Here is a 22,021-nt window from a genome sequence, read left to right as displayed (position 1 = left end):
GGTTACGTTTTTCATCGTCACTTAACATTATTTCATAATAATCAAGTTAAACATTAATTATAATACATTTACTTACTGAAACGAGCAGTGGTTGAAGTATCCTGTTTCGCACTGATACACCTAGCTACGTGTACATCTTTAGGCCAATATCGAGTCGAAAAAACCGTTAGTGTCATTGTTTGTTTTTAAAAATTAAATTGATATTCTTATTTTCGAAGAGTAGATCAGTTCCAGACCAAAGCTGAATTGAGGACTAGTTTTTGTCTGTCTAAATGTCATGGATAAGAGCGGACTTTATTGTTTGACCTGTTCACATTGGTATCCTTGCCCAATCTATCTACTGTATAAAATTCATACGCAGTGTATTGCCATTTCAAAGCAGCTTCAACTACTGTTCTTTGAAAGCAAAATTGGTGTTAAAACGTCATTTAAAGTTTACACAAAATATTTCAGTGAAAACATACATTTTTACGCTCATTGTCATGGACTTCCTTGATAAATCTTTTGAGTAGCTTCAAAATTATTGTTTAATATTTTTCAGTAATTTCTCTTAAAATATTAATATTTCACATTTAAGTAAATTGTGATTCTTCAGACACTCTGAGCTGCTATTTTCAGTTAGAAAAGGACACGTTAGATGCTAATGGAAGAGTAGGTCGCAACGGCTCACATTTAAGACGACATGATGCTATTCAGTATAAATTGGAACAATTACTTAAGTTTCATCATCGCTATGGTAAAATTTTGAGAAGCATATCATTTAACAAAACGAAAGTAGAATGCACAGTAATACAATCAGACTGTTGACATTAATACCGTTGTTACAGCTCTTAAAGTTACATTTATGCTTTCCTATAAGCTAATTGCAGGTCACATATAAAGAACAATTAATGGATTGTTATTAGCATAACAAGTTCTGTAAAACTGAAAGTCTGTATCGAACTAAATTCTTCCTAAGATTGGAATGATTTCCTGTATTAGCTTGTTTCATCATGTAAAATGAACAAAAAACGGTCACCGTGGTGCATACAAATGTACAAAGCCAATCCATAATTAAGCTTACCGTTGGCAAAGTATAGTGTGGAGTGGATAAGGAGCACCAGCTTCACTGTTCAAGTGTAGCTATACGATGATTTGTGTTCGACATATAACCTGGTCGACCTATTATCAAAGTGTTGTATGTTGATGTTCAACTCACTGCAACCAGCGGACTCCTAATATTCAGTTGTCATATAAATCTCAGATTTATCCAATAAAAATCATAAGAGAAGAAGACACGTTTTAAAGAAACATGTTTATCAACAATCTTCTGTAAGAAAGATTACATATATTATTTTAATAAAGATGTAATGTTCCATGTATTCAGAGAGAATGAGCATCTGAGACATTAAAACGAACGTCTTCCACAAAGGACTACTAGAATTCTTGAAAATATATACACAGAGGTGTAACTCTTTAGGTTATGTGACATAAGGACGGATTTTAACTGCATGACATTTGACATCTAATTATTCAGCATGGTGCAAACAATGATTCATTGCCCGCCAGATAATGTTTTCATGACGTTTATCTTTGGCTAAATAAATCTTATCTATGTAAAGGATGGTGTATTTATTAAGATCAATACAGTAGGTTATATTTTAGTTTTCTCATCCTTCCCTAAAAAAATAATGATAAAATGATGAAGCTTTTTCTTAAATAACGAGACGGCGTTTTACAAGTGAAAAAAAAAAAAGAACACACACACACACACAGGTGCGTCAGTATATTGATGTACCGATAGTTCAACCGGATATCAGCTGTGTTCATCTTTATTCCTTCAAGCGCGTCATAATCATGGATGCTCTTTAAGTAGACGCATTGTACTGTTAAAGTTATTTTTATATTTATAAGTAAACACTTTTACGACTTTTATGATATAAAAATCCTATAACTGCAAACAATGCAGACGAAGCTCAGAAATCAGTATATTTGTCTTATAAAATCTTTACTATATCTCCTTGGAGCAATGCATTATATATAACGCCATCGTATATTTGTAAGGAGAAACATTTATAAGCATAATATCTCCCACCAAATTGTAAAAAATTTCATGCTTGTTAAATTTTGTCTTTATTGCATTAAGCGGTATCATTCCAATACGTTTATAAAGTATTTCAAAGTACTTTTATACAACCTTTCAACTCATCCCCACCTCTCTTTACTGAAGTACAATGCCATTTAAAAATTAAAAAGAAAGAGTTTTATTAAAAATAGGGGTATTTATTACAATGAATATGGTAAATTGCAACTTAGCGTCAGCTACGCATAGTGTGAGAAAAAGACATTTACGTTTTATTGTTACGACTGAGAAGTGTCTTGTAATGACAGGTGGTATTATAATTTGTTTTCCTATTAAATAATAACATAAAATTTTGACACTGTACTCATTGCGCACCATCCTTAATGACCGTCAAGTTCCTCAAGTTAAAAGTACTTTAATTATACAGGATATTGCATCAAAAATTGATTCTTTTTTCTTCTTTCACCTTGAGTGGTGTTTTCATATCGTATGTACTTATTTCTATGTCGCGTAAAACTTAAATCAACATAGACACCAATCAGGCGTCACATAATGCAGATCAGTCTTTGTTGCGTTTCTTTCTACTAATTATTCCCAACAAACTGCAATGACTCGAATCAACCAGCGCAATATGTGACGGCAAATCTGGATAAGTACCGTTTTCAGTTTGACACGATTATAGGATAGTATATACGGTGAGATATTTACAATAATAAAAATTCAATGAGGTCAGTTATTTACACAAGGTAAGCATTACATTGAAAATTTGCATTTAGCTTAATGTACTTTTCTATTACATAAGCCAAAACAGGATATGTTTATCAACGGTGAAATCTGCTTAGTGTTTTGTTTAATATACTGATAAACCTGTTCTAAAATAGAAATTTTATGTTGTGTAGTACTTTGCACAGAACCAAAAAGGAAGGTATAAAAGACATTCTTATCTGCATTCCATTCTGATTTTAATGTATACCTTTTGTTTAGCATATACTACTGTATTTATCTAGTGATAAACACTTGCTTGTCGATAAGCCTACTCAAATTATTCCAAAAATACAAGCAATCATAACAATAATTCCACTCAAAACTATTTATAACTTACCTTGGCCTCCCCCCCCCCCCACGCCACGTCAGAATAATAAGCGCACATATGTTTTTATATGCGTTCACCCATTTGAAATGCATATCAATACAACTTTCGGAAGTTTTCGATGTTATTTATTGACCTTATTAGAGGTAGAGATAAAGATAAGTTTTCACCGGCAATCCATGTTCTACGATGACGAAGGTGAATAAACTTTCATTCTCCATAAGACAAGGACAATACATTGTTTATTATACATAATAAAAAAGAACAGAGAAACAGGATCGAGTGAGGAAGCACCAATCGCATGAGCGAGACAAGGTAGTTTGTTTCCTGACACGTGACATTCTGTATGCCAATCATATGCACTGCTACCCGTATGATGTATAGTAATTATGTTTATCTACCAGATATTACATCATATCACATAAGACTGATCGACCAGTGAAAACACAGAATTAAGAAGTAAATAGAAAGTCAAGAAAAAAGGCAGAAAAAAAAGGTTTAACATGTACATGGTCCTGATACTCAGATAACACTGGTCTACAGTCAAAATGCTTCTGAGATAAATATAGTCAAACTGTATTAATTTTGAGTCATTGATAACGAAAACGATGCTTAAAATTGTCGATTGGCTCCAATTTTAAATATATGATACTGGGTGAGTAAATTCTACCCTTGTCTTGGGAATGGCGGAGGATAAGTGAGTTATAAAGGGAAGGGATCTCAATTTAAACCAGAAATGACTAAAATACGTCTTTGACTATGAATAAATTTATGAATGGGTTTGGACAGTACTTGCTTGTTAGGCAAAACAACGAATGATGCAATCCAGAGCTGGTATTGCATCGTACTTGATATAAATTGCATCATGTTATTCCTGAAGTTATGGATGATGCAATCATAACTAATCTTACATCACTACGCTGAACGAATTGCCCTATAACAGCTCTAGAAATCATGATGTCGTGCTGTCTTATTTGTCAGTGTTTGATTTTGCAAAGGGATACATTTCTGTTTAGCCAAAGTAAGCAGAGATGCCTTGTACTTATGTGAAAAAGCAGATCACTTCTGCCATGTTTGTGGTGAAGTGACTTTTGCATCACAAAAGCGCAGTATAACCACTATTGTTAAGAAAGCCAATCACCTTTATTTTGGCCGCAAAAGTTGAGATAATGACAATAGGTGGGCCCCACACATATGCTGCAACACTTGTGGCTGAATGGGAAAAGGTAATATGTGGCTTTTGCAGTGCCAATGATTTGGAGAGAGCTAACAGATCATATCAGCAGTTGTTACTTCTACATGGTTGGGAAAGGTGTGTCAATGAAGAAAAAGTGGACTGTGCATTATGCAAACATTCCATGAGCTATACGCTCAGTACTCCATGGAGAAGGGCTGACGGTTCCTGATGCACCAGAATCATTCTCACTTGAGTCAGACGGGGAAGAGGAAGAGAATGAAACTTCTAGTCCTGAACCATCAATGTCACATGACCCATATTTTCTCCCGACCTCCTCCTCGGAACCACACCCCATAAAACAAGATGAAATGATTGACCTTGCCAGTGATTTGGAACTATCCAAGAGTAAGGCAGAGATGTTGGGTTCCAGACTACAGCAGTGGAATCTCACGGCAGATGATGTTAGGGTTTCCATGTTCCTTGACCATCAAAAGGATCTTGTCCCATTCTTCCTCGCGGAAGGTGAGCTTGTAGTCGGCAAAAACATCGATGGTGTGATGGCAGCCCTCAACATCGTTCATGATCCAGATGAGTGGAGACTGTTGATTGACACATCGAAGACGAGTCTGAGATCTGTTTTGCTGCATAATCGCAATGTATTGTCATCAATTCTAGTTGGTTTGCAGTCCATTTTAAGGAAACCTATGAAAACATGAAACACTTTGAGGTGTATAAATTATGACCAACATCGATGACGGCTTTGTGGCGATTTGAAGGTTCTTGCTCTCTTATTTGGTCTGCATCAAGACAAATTGGCCATTCCGACAGTTATTGGAGCCTGAGAGGAAAAGTGTTCATCATCCACCACTTGTTGAATCAAGGAAGATTGTGTTACTACCCTTGCACATCAATCTGGGTCTGATAAAGAACTTTGTCAAAATCATGGACAAAACACAAGCAGCGTTCAAGTACCTCCGTGGAAACTTTCCAAGTTCAAGTGAAGCTCAGGTAAAGGGATCTGTCTTTGTTGGTCCTCATATTCGTGTGCTTCTTCGAGATGATGCATTTGACTGTGCACTGCGTGGCACGGATTTGACGGCATGGAAAGCCTTTCAATTAGTGGCAACAAATTTTCTCTGAAACAACAAGACAGACAACTACAGGAGTTGGTGGAAAAACCCTTCAAGGCATACAAACTCCTTGGTTGCGAATGTCACTAAATATATATTTTTGTCACTATCATCCACATTTTTCCACCAAACTGCAGAGCAGTGAGCGACGAGCGTCGCGAGCGATTTCACCAGGACATTGCAACAACGGAGAAACACTATCAGGGCAAATGGAGCCCATCAATGCTTGTAGACTTTTGCTGGACAGTGACAAAAGATGCCCCATTTAATGAATACAAGAGACAAGCCAAGAAGTATGTAGTTATATATACACACAGTATTTTGCCTTTTATTTCATAATAAATTTTATTTATATAACCCTTATGGTGTAATATATCATCTGAGCTATACTTGTATTTTGTATATACTGTATCATCTTAACTATGATTGTATTCAACATATAATGTATCATCTGAGCTATAATTATATTTTTATCTAAGGTATCATCTGAGCTATAATTATATTTTTTTCTAATGTATCATCTTAGCCATGATTATATTCTGCATCTAATGTATCATCTGAACTATAATTATATTCAATATAGTGTATCATCTGAACTATAATTATATTTTTATCTAATGTATCATCCTATCTATGATTTTGTTCTGCATCTAATGTATCATCTGAACTATAATTATATTTTGTATCTAATGCATTATCTTAGCTATGATTGTATTCTACATATAATGTATCATCTGAACTATAATTATATTCTGCATCTAATGTATCATCTGAACAATAATTATATTCAACATATAGTATATCATCTGAACTATATTTTTATCTAATGTATCATCTTAGTTATGATTGTAATCTGCATCTAATGTATCATCTGAACTATATTTGTACTTTGAATCTAAGGTATCATCTTATCTATGATTGTATTCTGCATATAATGTATCATCTGAACTATAATTATATTTGTATCTAATATATCATCTTAGATATACTTTTTTATCTTGTGTCCCCTTTTACTTCACATAATTTTTTTCTGAGTGACAATAAAATGTACATATTCCAGCATTTTAGTTGTAAATAGTATACTATACTTCCGAATGGATTAACCGTAACTTCGGTTTGTAGTTCAAGTACATTTGTTTTCAACTAGTTATTGGTAAACATTTGTTTTTTCTCAGATTGCTTAGTTACTTCAGATGTGACAGGTGAGGTTTTAATGTCTTGATCAAGGTAGTTTTAGCGGGCAAACATTGACCTCAAGTTTAGTTCGGTCACCTTCATACAAGAAAGACGATACTAAAAAAATACATGATATTAAGCGAGTGTTGAAAGGACAATTCAGGTTTGTTTACTTGTACTGTAGTTTGACTTCTTCTTAGTTAATTCATAATTGAAAACCTATTCACCAGATAAGTACAACACATAAATGGTAACGGTATGAAAATACGGCCATTAATATGTATAAAGAGTGGAATATTTATGCATATGTATATATGTAGGTACGTACGTACGTGCGTTCGTAGGTAATAAGATACGTAGGCATTTATAAGGTTAAACGGCACACCGGTTAAGTCAAAACGGTATAGTGTCGGTCAAAAGTTAATTTCTAAAAATAAAAGGGTAAAATTTTATAAACATTAAGAAAGATAACCCCTACAAACAACCGAAAGCATATACTCCTCCCAAGAGGCACGGTAGAGATTTTAAGATACTTTTAACGCTATCTACAGTCAATGATGAAGGTAAAAAGTAAAATATGAAAATATTAAGTCAAATACAAGTGGCAAAGATATTAAAATTATTTCACAGGCATATCAGATTTAAGCGTAAAACATATATAATCTTTAATATATAGGGTCAAACTTCGTTACATAAACCACATTTTAAACTTTTGAACATATGCTAGATGAAAGACACAAACGTAAAGATGTTCCAATTCTTGAAAACACGTCAAATAAAAGACTAACTTAAAAGCATTTTAAGGGAAAACCCCCAAAACTACAGGGCCACATTTGTTTCATACACGGCATTCTTTTAAAATTTCCACAACGTTCCTGGTCGGTACATCAACACGAAGTTTATTCATTTAGTTCGCGTTACAATATTTGTCTCACAGGGTGGAAGTCTGTACATACAACAAGAATGTATTCAACTGTCAGTAAAAACGGAAAATGTGTGTACTCTGGTGGCGATTCACTCTTTAGAAGCATGCACGGGCCAGGAATCAATTCTGATTATTGTGTATATACGGTAAAGTTTAATTTCAGATCTTTAATAGTTTCAAAGAATACGAGCAATCATAGGAACAGGACACACTGAAAGACCTGTGCAAATTTACATTTTCGCTTGTTATAACCTTATCCGAAACTTGTGGACATGAATATGTTACATTTTGCCTCAAATGGCTATAGTGCGAGGCGAAGAAAAGAGCGTATGTACATCCACAGAATTAGTTTTGTATTGTTTGTAACGAGCAATTAATTTGAAACATACATAACCCATTGTTGCGTATATTTAATTTGTATTGTGTGGATGGACCTTGATCGGTAATTGAGTGTAGAGGCCCACGTGACTAGTCACGTGTTTTTTTGCAATTTACGTAGCTAATACTTCTCTAAGATTTTTGTGTATATATTAAAAGTATTATCATCTGTATGCAAACATATTTACTTGAGTTTGAAGTCAGGACATTGGTATTATATCAGGACTTTCTTGTGTGCATGCTGTTTGCCATGTACTTTACTAAAGTTTTAGTAATAGACCTGATATTGTTGTCAACTTAGAAGGTTCTAGAAATGAACTTTTGATCATCATCCTAGTTCTTATATGACAGAGAAGTAAACATAAATTCTTCATTCCTCTCTTAACGTCTGAATTGGGATCTGTCTCTTAGTTGTGCTTAGTTTTAATTGGAGAGGATTAGATTTATTTATTTAAATTATTCATTGGATTTACGAAGTGTTCTTTGACTATGACTAAATTACTATGTTGGAAATTATTGTGAATTCATTCAAGGATATTTTGAATTATATCACTGTGATACATCAAGACTGATAGTACATCAACACAATTCCAGATTACTGGCACATCACCACATTCAATGTTGGAATTTATTCGAAATACTTTATACGTTTGACTTGCGACAGAACTTATATGATTATTTCGGATTTAGCTCACAATATAGTACATTCTTTTTAGCTTTCACGTTGTAACATAGGGAAATAAATTATTTGTTGAATTTTACAGAATTGGTTGCTTTTCTTTCTTTTCTTTTGCTTAGTTGAAGACCATAAGGACTTAATACCATTAATTTTGTTTAATGTGTATACCTGGCTAAAAATTTCATATGTCCTCCTAGTGTAACTTATCTCAAACCTGTGGTCGTGAATTGGTCAGATAATACGCTGTCTCCTAAAATATTATATTTCAAAGGTACATTCCATCTACGCAGATGGGTGACACGTTTACATTTGTCTTACATATAACATTATCCCCTGACTAGAGAAGTCATCGCTCTAATAATTATATTAACCTAAATAAAGTTTTCTTTTAAAATCTCAACTAGGGTGCGACTTTTATTGTTAACAAATGTGCCACCAATTCAGTGTACACACAATAAAACCAGAATTAATGGACCAAAACGAAGGACGAATATAGTCGTCGCAACATTCTCATTGATAGAATATTGTCAGGGCATGCAAGAATTACACATCATTTTCACACCTGTGTGCAATAAAGGCCTCAGCTTTTTTGACCACTGTTAGCGATTAATAAAACAAACTTTCAGATCTCCATTATGGTCCTCGTTTGTACAAAACTGTTGCATGCCAATTCATAAAGAATAGAAAAACCAGTCTGATTGCTACTCTCGGTGCATGCATAACAATTACTTCATTGACCAATTTATAAATATTAGGATTTTTTTAAAGAATGCAGCTGATCCAGATTATCATGTCTGCAAGCGTTTCGTAATGTATGTGTGTCATTCATTTATATAAATTTACTTGGCATCATCCATCTTCTTCTCAAATTCAGTCGATTCCTTCAACTAAGTCTATTTGGTCATAAAGCTTCCGTATGTCTGATTCAACAGATGTGATACAATTGTGCCTAACACATACAGTTTCGTGCACACGACACTCTGTTCAGTGTTATGTTCTACTTGGATCACTCAAAGCATATTGGATGCACTGATCTGCAGAACTATATTTTCTCTCAACGTGCAAGGTGTAATCAGTTTTTGAAATTATCTGTCTGCTTGGTGCACTTCATATTAGCAATTAACGTACCTCATTCCTTTAATTGATCTGCTATTTTATATTTTCATCAGATCATTACAGGCACTTTCACAGTCTGTGCCAATTCACTAGCCAAACAACTGTTTTGTTGTATCACTGTTTAAACTATGAGGCCCTTACAGAGCTGCATGGAAACGAGCCAGGGTCTTTGTTCCATCGTGTGAGTCCTGAAAGGTGCGATGTTGTATTTGCCTTGGGTCAGTTTTGATGGTGTAAGCGATAACAGTCGACATCTAACTTCCTTATTTTAAGCATTAAAATAGTCGTTTGTAAATGGCTCAGTAAGACCATTTTCAGAATTATCTTTTGTAAGGCATTTATGACGCCGAATCAACAACTTATTTGTAATTATTGTCTGAATGTCGACCAAACAAAATAAACATTGCTGTAAAAAGCGTGATCTCTACCCTAAAGTCAAAAGGTTATCTTGATCTCTGTAGTATCTTAAGTGTGTGTGTCTGTAGAGGAGTGTGTGTGTGTGTGTGTGTGTGTGTGTGTGTGTGTGTGTGTACAGGGGATATTTAATACGAACTAGACAATCAAATAATGAATGAAGAGTAATACTAATTAATCACACTAACTTTCAGCTCATGTCAGCTGAAAATGATTTGTTTGCCTTGTGGTTAGAACTTCAGAAAACTAGAAACCCATCCCCAAAGTCAGGCAACATGATTGAAGTAGTAAAATAATGTCTGGTACCATTATCGTGATGTCACTGTAATAACACACTCCTTCAAAAATGCGGATATCTTACTAAATGGCATACTGCTCTCTCTCTCTCTCTCTCTCTCGTCCGATGTTCTATATCCATTTCAAAGCAACATTTTACATGTGAATATTACAATACTGAGTAATCAAGCGTGACGTAGGTTTGTGGTAACATTCATCTGCAATTCTGGTCTCGTGATTGCTAAGCAATCATTTACAATTTTGGACTAGCGATTTTAAAACAATTATGTGCAATGTTGGACTAGTACTTTCTAAACAATCATCTGCAATTTGAGAGTAGTGATTGCTCAACAATTTCAGACTGCTGTATTACTTCCGATGCGACATGGAAGGAAGCTTTAGATGTTTTGATACGGTTAGTTTAAGCACGCCGACTATGGCCTAGAGTTCAGTTTTATCGCATGTTTACAAGACAGTCGTACTAATATATACACAGGTAACCAACACTGTGCCAGGGTCAGAGTAGGCTACACAGGTGAGTTCCTTTTCTTGTTTGTGAATTATTTCCTAATTGTAATACAAATTCAGATCTTCCAACGGTAGAGTTGTCCAGATGTGTAAAATAGTCCACCACATATTATTATGCTTAATATTCTGCTCTTCAAACACGATTTAATCGGTTGGTAATGCAGTATTTGTCCTAATGTAATACCAATGGGTCATGCAGGTAGGTAGGTAGGTATATGTGTGAAAAGAACCTGTATTGAATAATGTGCGTATATATATATATATATATATATATATATATATATATATATATATATATATATATATATATATATATATATATATGAAATTAACACAATGTTGTCTATATAGTTCCATTGGAAATTAAACTCTCAAAATGTATAGGTGCAGATTGCTAAACATTTAGGAATATAAATCCTCCAAATAAACGAAAACATGTACTCATAAACAAAAGTTTATGGCAAAAATGTTCAAAGTTTTAAAACTAATATTAAATAAATTATTAGTGTAAAAATGTAAAATCCTGAAAACTTAAGGTCAGCGACAAGCGGTAAAGGCCTTTAACTTTGTTATAGAAATCGAAATCTTTTAAAAAGCCCATTTTGTATCTGGTGGCTATATGATCAACAAATAGCTTAGATAAGTTCAGATCAATAAACTATATGGAAGGGTGGAATTCGATACAGTTGACACACTTGATAAGTGTGTTCTTATCTCATTGTTCACTGGCAATGTGTGCACTCGGTAGAGGTCCATGTGTCAGAGGTTTATGTGTCAGAATCGTATTATAAATGAGGCTTGCGTGGATCAGGTATTTGTTCTTTTCGAGGGATGTTTTTATCTGAAGCTTTTATTTTACAAAAGTCTGTGGAAATGTCGTGTTAAATATTTTGTTAGATATATAGATGTAAACAGTATTTCAAGTAATTATCTGGACTATTCATTGAGAAATTTCATGTCTGCAGAACAGCTGCTTTATTTGTCCTTTCGTTGTCAATAATCCCAACAGTGTACGATACCTTTCCAAATTTTCGGAGGAAACCATGTTTCTTTCAGGTCTGTAATATTAAGGGTTTATTAAATTTTAAGGTTTTGCAAGCTTACAGTGTGGAGTCTGGAATCCAAAATGATGGACACGTTCCAATGATTAGAGAGATACACAGGTTTTGATATAATTCAACGATCTAAATACATATTAAATTTCTGCACAACAAAGTGTATTTTTGTGTAATTTTCTCTGCTAACAGCCCCGTGCCCCCTTCGGTATCTTCGAGTGTTGTAAAGAAAGTTGCAACCTTGACTCTATCGTTCAAGCCAGCTGTAAACCAGAACGTTTGGTCGCCATTGAAGAAATGTTGCTCATTTGATTTTACTCTAAAATTTTTGAGAATTCTTTGAGGATATTTTTACTTGACAAAGATTAAATGTTCTTATTGGGGAATCTTAATAACAGTGGTGGGGATAAAGAATAGAAAATGTGCAGTATTGGCAGGATTGACTTTTGCTGAGGACAGAGTTCATATGCCAATGGGTAGGAATGAAATTTCGTTTCTGAGCGTACGATACTTGGGGTGTAGGCTAAAAATGACATCATTTACGGGCAAGGACGATAACAACAACAACAACACAATAATAATAATAATAATAATAATAATAATAATAAAAATAAAAATAATAATAATAACACTACGACTTTAAAATTAAGAATTTATATACGTTCGTAAAATATAATCAGCAACTATTCGTGATATTCTTGAAAGAATGGCATAATGGGTGTAATGCATTGAAAATCAGATATCTTGTTGTACAAGCAATGCTTAATGACATCAGATGTGTCACTGTACAAACAATTCTTAATGACATCAGATTTATCATTGTACAAACAATGCTTAATGACATCATATGTGTCATTGTACAAACAATTCTTACTGACATCAGATTTGTCACTGTACGAACAATTCTTAATGATATCAGATTTGTTATTGTACAAGCAATGTTTACTGACATCAGATTTGTCATTGTGCAAGCAATGCTTACTGACATCAGATTCGTCATTGTGCAAGCAATGCTTACTGACATCAGATTTGTCATTGTACAGCAATGCTTACTGGCATCAGATTTACATGTATCATTGTACAAGCAAAGCTTACTTACATCATATTTGTCATTGTACAAGCAATGCTTCCTGACATCAGATTTGTCATTGTACAAGCAATAGGTACTGACATCATATTTGTCATTGTACAAGTAATGCTTACTGACATCAGATTTGTCATTGTGCAAGCAATGCTTACTGACATCAGATTTGTCATTGTACAAGAAAAGCTTACTGATATCAGATTTGTCATTGTACAAGCAATGCTTGCTGACATCAGATTTGTCATTGTACAAGCAATGCTTCCTGACATCAGATTTGTCATTGTACAAGTAATGCTTACTGACATCAGATTTTTCATTGTGCAAGCACTAGGTACTGACATCTGATTCGTCATTGTACAAGCAATGCTTACTGGCATCAGATTTGTCATTGTACAAGCAAAACTTACTTACATCATATTTGTCATTGTACAAGCAATGCTTCCTGACATCAGATTTGTCATTGCACAAGCAATAGGTACTGACATCAGATTTGTCATTGTACAAACAATGCTTACTGACATCAGATTTGTCATTGTACAAGCAATATGTACTGACATCTGATTTGTCATTGCACAAGCAATGCTTCCTGACATCAGATTTGTCATTGTACAAGTAATAGGTACTGACATCTGATTTGTCATTGCACAAGCAATGCTTACTGACATCAGATTTGTCATTGTACATGCAATGCTTACTGACATCATATTTGTCATTGTACAAGCAATGCTTCCTGACATCAGATTTGTCATTGTACAAGCAATAGTTACTGACATCTGATTTGTCATTGTACAAGCAATGCTTACTGACATCAGATTTGTCATTGTTCAAGCAATAGGTACTGACATTTTTTTGTCATTTTACAAGTAATCTTTGCTGGCATCTAATCACTGCTCTAAAGATCGAGTTGAATTTGTATGTATGTAATAACATATAAAAGATGCAGACTTGAATAGTATGTTCATTCTATACCCTCAGCCTCTTCAAGTTTCATAGATCATTCTCCGGTGTCTCATCCATTTTACACTGTTGACACCCAGATATACAAATCTAGCCACCTAACTGAAGCTGATGCTACCAGCCAAGTCATAGTGAATTGCATTTCCTACGTGAAGCCATGGATGACATGTAACAAGTTGAAGATGAATGATGATAAAGCAACTGAAGCCATTCTGATCACCACGGTATCATTACCTCAATCGATAAATATCAACAACGCCAACATTAAACTCACAGAGTCAATACGAAACATAGGTGTCTTTCTCCATAGTACTCACTCACTACACCACTTGTGTTATCTAGTATTTTTTAGACTATAATATTGTAATTTGCTTTCATCTGATTCATCTTATTATCTACTACTTAATCTTCAAACCATTCGAAACTCAGTTACTCGGATCATCCTTAGAGTAACAAAAACAACGTACTCCTCCTGCTTTCTTTGCACCCATTACTGGCTACCCATTCGCTCCAGAATCAAACACAAAACATGTTCTTTTTCTTGCATTTCTTTGATTGCCTTCAGCTCAAAATGCCTATCCGAGTTCACCCATGTGCACTACCCTTTTAGATACTTATGAACCTCTTCTGACACTCGTATTATCATTATTTCATCTATCAAAACCAAGTCAAACGGACAACCATCTTTTGTGAAGCAGAGCCAAGCTACCTGGAGCGAATTGCCTCTTGTACTCGGACACATTGACACTGTGATCGCATTCAAGCGTACACTTAAACGCACCGATTTAGACCGCAAGAATAGATTTAAGACCTATCACTGTTTCATTACCATGAATTGTTTCTAGCATGAGTTTGTTTGTAATTTCACAGTGTTTGTTTTTCTAATCCTGCATATATATGTAATATTATATGTTAACTAATACTGTAAAATACTGTAATACTGCCCTTAACATCTTTGTTATTATTATCATTATTATTATTATTATTATTATGTCGCCAGCATAATAATTGTTGTGTGGAAGATAAACCACCATATGTAATTAATTATAAGTCGACCACAATTCTTCATATTTACGCGCAAAGTGATCAAAAAGACGCTCTCATGCATCCAATTGTATGTGTTTCTATTGACATATATATATATATATATATATATATATATATATATATATATATATATATATATATATATATATATATATATATATATATATATATTAGGTAGTAGTTTCAATGGTTATTTACACAACACAATCGATATATACTACACAATCAATAGCAAGTAAACACACTACGAAATCAATAGTGTTGTTGTTGTTGTTGTAGGGTTTAACGCCATTTTTCAGCACAAGATAGGCTATACGTGGTGGCCAGTATAACTGGTGGAGGAAGAACCCTGGAAAACCCCGGGAAGAACCACCGACCCACGAGAAGCTACTGGCAGGCTTTCTCACGTGCCAACGTTAGCCGAGGCTGAGACTCGAACTCACGCAGACAGAGGTGAGATGGCAGTGATCCGTAACGGCGAGCGCTTTAGACCACTCGGCCACTCGGGGCCCCAAAATCAATAGTGAATATATACACAACACAATCAATAGTGAACGTACACACCATACAATCAACAGTGGAACCTATCTGTTGTCATTCAATTATGGCACTGTGAAACCAGAACACCATGAGGATTTTCTACCGAAGTGCATATCGGAAATACTTTGATTGAGCAAGAATTGGGAAATCGCCCGAAAGCTTAGTTAACTGTACAAGTATGCAGGGTACAATAGTATTGTATAAAAAAAGGATTATGATAACAATCTATAATCATTTGTACACTTTGAACAGATAACTTCTATCTAATAAACCACATTTGAAACGAAAATAACTTTTCGATATTTGGGCCTGTAGTAACATACATCGATGAACTACTGGAATCTATGAACGCTGAAGAAAAACGTGACATCAAATGACGTAATAAAGTAAGCAATGTACATCATATTGCAGTGACGGCTTTATTTTAGCATTCATGTAGTGTTTGTCTGATCATTGGTGGAAAAACTCGAGAGCGTTTCAGTTGGATATCCTCTGAAAAGGACCAATGTTAGTATAGGTATTATTCAAGCTGTGTTTTTCTGATCATTGGCGGAAAGACCTCTGAGAGTTCTAGTCAGAGACCCTCTAATAATTGTCAAGGATACAATTTTGTTTATGTTGGCGAACTAGTAGGTTCGGATGACCTTTACCTGAGCTGAGGTGCACTCATGTTTAAATCGTTTTGACAATCACCAGGTTCAAAATCTTCCCATAGAATCGAAACGTTAGTACATGCTAAAAATAGTATTTCATTTTCAAACAATGTAGCTTTTTCTTCGACACATTTTCACGTTCTTTGCCGATTAATCAATCAATGGTGTCAAGTGTTGGCAGTCAAGAGTCTGATACATTAGTAGTTTTACTTTTTTACAGCCATTGCTAGCAGAATTAAAAAATTTACTCTGTGCTAATCTACACCTTTCCCCTATGCCGTAAAACCTCTCTTAACAGACACCTTCAAACGACTCACAACGTTGTAAGGTTTAAGTTGTAATTGTCTGATCTTTATAACAAATCTGTATGACATTTATCCAGAAAGGATACATATTATAATGTCATTTATAAACAGATGTGACTGTACTGCTGGATCGCACGGTTACAGTTTTCTGTGACGCTACTCTGTCTCAAAACAACAACTTCTGCAGTTAATGATGTTTCAATGTACAACATTGTATAGGAAGTTAGGAAACATATTAGTTTCCTTGTTGTTTGAGATTTATAAGTTAAATGGCAGTTCTGATAACCCTTTCTTACAATGCAAATTGGGATGAACCAATAATGTAATTCACTGTCATTTATTTTTGCAGAGGTTTTGTTTATGGTTAATTAGCTTTCACAAAGTAGTGTTGTCCTTGCACACTGGACCAATGTAAGTGCATGCTAAGTAGGGGAAAATAGGTGGCCTTGACGGCAAAAAGTAGCAACAGGTTAGCTTTGCAAGCTAGCACTCCTTGACTGGATATCCAAAGATGGTATGTGTTAGTGAAGATGGAATATGATGAGTTATCGCCTTGTCCATCTAAGCTTCTGGTTTTCTTTAAGGGATTGAGAAAAACTGACGTCAGATGTTGAAGCTTTCGATAGCAGTTGTAAGTACCATAAGTTAAAGATTTGAAACGTTCATAATTTTATTTTCTTTAAAACATTATATAAACTTTTTTCACTATTTTCACATGGGACTTAACATTCTGTAAACCGTATCATCGTCATTACCAACTCACTGTGCGCAAATTAATAACAATATGTTAAATTTTTAAATCATATCATCGTCATGTGCAAATCAATATAATTTAGCCATACCACATGAGTGGAAAATTACCATCAGAATGTGCTTTGCATTCGGGAGTTATGTCATTCCTCGTAATTTTTTTTAATGGGTGTTTGTTCCAGGAAACATTTATGTTAGTAAGTTTTATCCAGTTAATCAGCACCGTGTACATAGGAATACCAACAAATCGTCTGATATGTTCTTTATATAAATGCATTTTTTTTAGACATTTATTGCTGCAGTTTCTTGCACACAAAAAAATCTATTGAGAAGAAGTGATAGAATTATGAATATCTCCCAATGATGACTAAGAAATATGTAGCAATAACATACATAAAAATTAAATATGGAGATTTGGCTGGGGTATAGGGCGATCGGAACATCTCTTGGCAATTTCCGTTAGGTCGGAATAGTCTCTGAAGTAGTTACAGCAATACGTATCTATTTCATGTGTTTCATGATTCGCCTCCGGCGGACTGCACTACACAAGATACGACAGCAAAGGCCGTTGATATTCCAAATGTGACTTTGTCTCCTCCGGCCACTATATTGCTAAATGCCAACAGAAGCAGTTCAGAATATAGTTCTTAATGGCGACGAATTACTTTCGATGTTTCTCTCTGGACGTGATGGAAAATGCCAAGAATTTTCCAGCTGGGGGTAGGGCGCAGTGGGCTTGCTTTTGCCATTAGGCAAACAAGATAATAGTGCAAAGAAATTAACTTGATTTCCAGTATCTTTTTCATAGGCATCTGTAACAGAGTATAAACAAATCGAAGAAATGGGCTCCACTTCTCATACAAATGTACATCTCACCCACAATAAACTGGGAGATTTTCAAAGAAAATTGCAGCCAATGTGAGCAATGTCCCAGCATCTCTATCAGACAATGTGCACCCAAACCTAAAGCAGTGAATATTAGAACCTTAAAATAACAATTCTTACCACCAAAATCTCCTTGCAATTTTTTAGTGTAATAAATGTTATTTTAGTCTTCAAAACTGGAGTTTCACGAAGACGTCGAGAAGCATAACTGGATATTCTGTGATGAGCTAGTGGTGATTAAAATGTTCTGAGATAATGCAGCCTTAATGAAACTGTTCTAACATAATTACAATTTTGATATTTTAGTTCAGTTTGGGGACAGACCGGTACAGTTTAAATATACTGAAGTGACAAAAATAACAGTAATACTACAAAAGGTCTCGAAAAGCTCATATTTATTGCAACTACTCTTTATTAGTTCGATGTAAGCAATAGGGAAGAAAACTAAATATAGTTGAATCTGGCTACAACAAAAGTATAAGGTGCAGTAAACATTCTTCATAAAAGAAAAATGATATTTCTTTCAGAAGAAACATAAGTAGTTAACTTATTTTTACGTCTTGATTTTTCTCTCTAAATTCATCATTATGGTTAATTCTGAATTGTTAAATCTGAGTTTCTTAAAAAGAACTTTCACAGCAAATGTTATATCAATACAATCTAAACTTTACTTACTAAAATTGACTTCTCCATGGATTATTTTAAATTATATGTACGTAAATTCACAGTACTACAATTGACTTCTCCGTGGATTTTTTCAAATTATATGTACGTAAATTCACAGTCCTACAATTGACTTCTCCGTGGATTTTTTAAAATTATATGCAAGTAAATTATATGTAAGTAAATTATATGTAAGTACATTCACAGTAGCTCGGATTTAAACGTGAATTACATAACGAAGAAATGTACTGAATTATCCGCAGTTGAAATGGTTCAATATTCATGATGTCACACATTCATGATACTGCATTCATTGCAATGAAATAATTTATGTAGAAAAGCTGAATGAAATACTGTATTGCTCCTCTGAATGTGCCCACGCTGCACTAAGCAGTTACTAAATTTCATTCACGAACGGCTTTAACTCTGTGAAAATAATTCTGTGTACCATAATTGCCGCAAAAAATCACGTGGACTAATATGTATTAACTCATATGCAATATATAAAATATACATGAGCAAATAAAAGGTACAGGTTCGTCAGCTTTGGACTGAATTTAAACTCAGATGAAGTTTAAGCAGACCGCTTTGTTTGATGATTCACGTCTGTGACTTGTATTGAAAACATAAGAGATGATATTCGCGGAAACTCTATCAAATATTTCATTGCGCCTATGCATTTCTGTCCACAGTTAAATAAACAAGGATCTAATTTCAATCCAGGATGACTTGATTTCAATCAGAAGGTCGTATTTACCTATCAGCGCTTCTGAAAACAATTTTTTAATTACCTCATACACAGTATGAAGCCAAGGTATGGAACCTTGGCTCTCTATTTACAAATTTATGAAAAAATATAAATCTGAGATGTAGTAGTGGATCCAAAATTACAATATTGTCATAGGAGGCATAAGTGTGTCAGGTGTTTTTACACACACACACACACACACACACACACACACACACACACACACAAATCACGGCAGAGAAAAAGTCCAAAAAAAGAAAAGTTTTATATTCATATATGACATATAGTATTTTTGTATTTCTACATTTCTGTATTTATGATTTTTGTCATCCATCCTTCCACCTACGTGTGCAAACAAACCTTTATGCATATTCCATAAAATACATACATACACACACGGACGCACACACGCACGCAAACATACATACATACATACACACACACATACACACACACATACATGCATACATACATACATACATACATACATACATACATACATACCTATAAACTTGTTATGTAGACAGTATTGTAATATTTTGAATTATGTAATCATTTTAGCTCATTTTAAAATGTGTTGCATATGACGTTGTTGAATGACACGGCTTCGCTGTAGCAGTTTGATTAATTCAAACTAAAGTACATCGTGTGCAATATTGGTTACAGTTAGTGTATTACTTTGTGGTATATTTGTCTGCTTATTTATTTTTTGTTGAGAAATACCATTAATGTAAAAGAAACTTCTGATCGTATAATATGATCATAATTTAAATGGATTATTGGTTTACAAATAATAATAACAATGTATACACAATTAAAGACATAACATAAAGATACGTCGACTTATGAATGAATTGTGTACTACATCCAAGAAAACAACATATTGACATTAAAATTAGTTTTAGACTGGAATTTTCAATACAGTCATATGATGTTGTTGTTGATTGTTATCTTTGGTGATTCACACATCTGTGATCGGAACTCAAACTTTGAGATGGTATTTTTATAAACTAAGTGAAATATTTCATTGCACCCATACACGTATGTCCACAATTTAAGAAAAAACAGCATTAACTTTTGATCAAGGACAACCTGAATTCATTCTCTTCTGAGCACTCCTGCAACAAATCAGGTTAAAGTTGTTATTTATGCAACGATTCACACCTTTCCTGAAATAGAGTTGATCAAAAGATTAATATAATTACTTATCACGTTTTTGCAATGGGCTGCGATGGGAATTTGATACACGCTTGGAAAACAAACATTAGCATTCAAAACATAAATAAAACATAAACTTAACTTGGAAGGAGAAGTATTTTTTTGTAATTGACACCCACTTCCAATGTTGCACTAATATCGTACATAAATTAACATAAAATAAACGTTATGGATCACGGCCATCTCACCTCTGTCTGCGTGGGTTCGAGTCCAAGGCTCGTCTAGCGTGGGTACGTGGGAAAGCCTGCCAGTAGCTTCTCGTGGGTCGGTGGTTCTTCCCTGGGTTTTCCAGGGTTCTTCCTCCACCAGTTATACTGGCCGCCATGTATAGCCTAACTTGTGTTGAAAAATGGCGTTAAACCCTAAAACAACATAAAATAAACAAGAGATTCAATTGGCAAGACAGTTAATGGCAAGGTCAAAGTACTATATATATATATATATATATATATGTTTGATGATTCACACATCTGTGATCGGAACTCAAACTTTTTTCAGCAATTCTTGTGTGTTTGTGTATGTACTATACGTTGTATCTATGACTACAAACAACATATTATGATATGGCAGGTTTGGGTCTTTGCTACACATAGTAGATTGCGTATTAGACACATGTGATTATGATATATCAAAGATCGTGATACCCAGTGTTAGTCCGACGTTAAGCCAATGCCACCTCCATACACGTTTTGACACATGCATTTGTCTCGTCATATAAGAAACTATTAAAATGTCTCATAAAATAAGTAATTAATTCAACATTTTTCATGAAGGTAACCAAATCTTCTGGAAACAATCATACAATTGAAGACAAATGACCAACTTCTGAAGAAGTATTAATGATAAACAAATCTCAGTTGACTGCTGTAATTTCCATCCAGGAATAATATTTATGATTCAATATTTATTCATTTGCATTACTGCTTAATACAACATTTGTTAATCACTGCTTTAATACTTGTGACTTTGTTAATTTGAAGCCATGTAGATATTTCATACTTACATGTGTATGACTGAATTCATTGTCTTTCATCATAACACACATTATTGGCTTAGTATATCATACAACTTAACGTAATTGATATAACTTGTTATATAGATGTAAAGAAAAACAAACAAGTTTCATTACGAATATTTTATTGTGTTATGTAAAAAAAGTCTCAAT

At 34.2% G+C, this 22,021-nt stretch overlaps 1 protein-coding gene across 2 annotated transcripts in view; it reads left to right on the top strand.

The window, feature by feature from the left end:
* Window positions 1–10,673: 10,673 nt before the first annotated feature.
* LOC149778669 (prostaglandin G/H synthase 2-like) overlaps window positions 10,674–22,021 on the top strand; it is a 71,282-nt gene continuing 59,934 nt past the window's right edge. The window contains exons 1-2 of one of the 2 annotated variants that reach the window (XM_089939468.1): window positions 10,674–10,958; window positions 17,177–17,223. The gene's annotated coding sequence lies outside the window, so the exon portion shown is untranslated. The remainder of the gene's footprint in view (window positions 10,959–17,176; window positions 17,224–22,021) is intronic. The other variant, XM_089939469.1, reaches the window with a different exon arrangement.

Source organism: Sinohyriopsis cumingii, chromosome 17, assembly GCF_028554795.1.
Source record: "Sinohyriopsis cumingii isolate HCF-2022 chromosome 17, ASM2855479v2, whole genome shotgun sequence".
NCBI classification, from domain to species: domain Eukaryota; kingdom Metazoa; phylum Mollusca; class Bivalvia; order Unionida; family Unionidae; genus Sinohyriopsis; species Sinohyriopsis cumingii.
The sequence above is the reverse complement of the archived record's forward strand: the minus strand, read 5'-3'. Positions and strand labels throughout refer to the sequence as shown.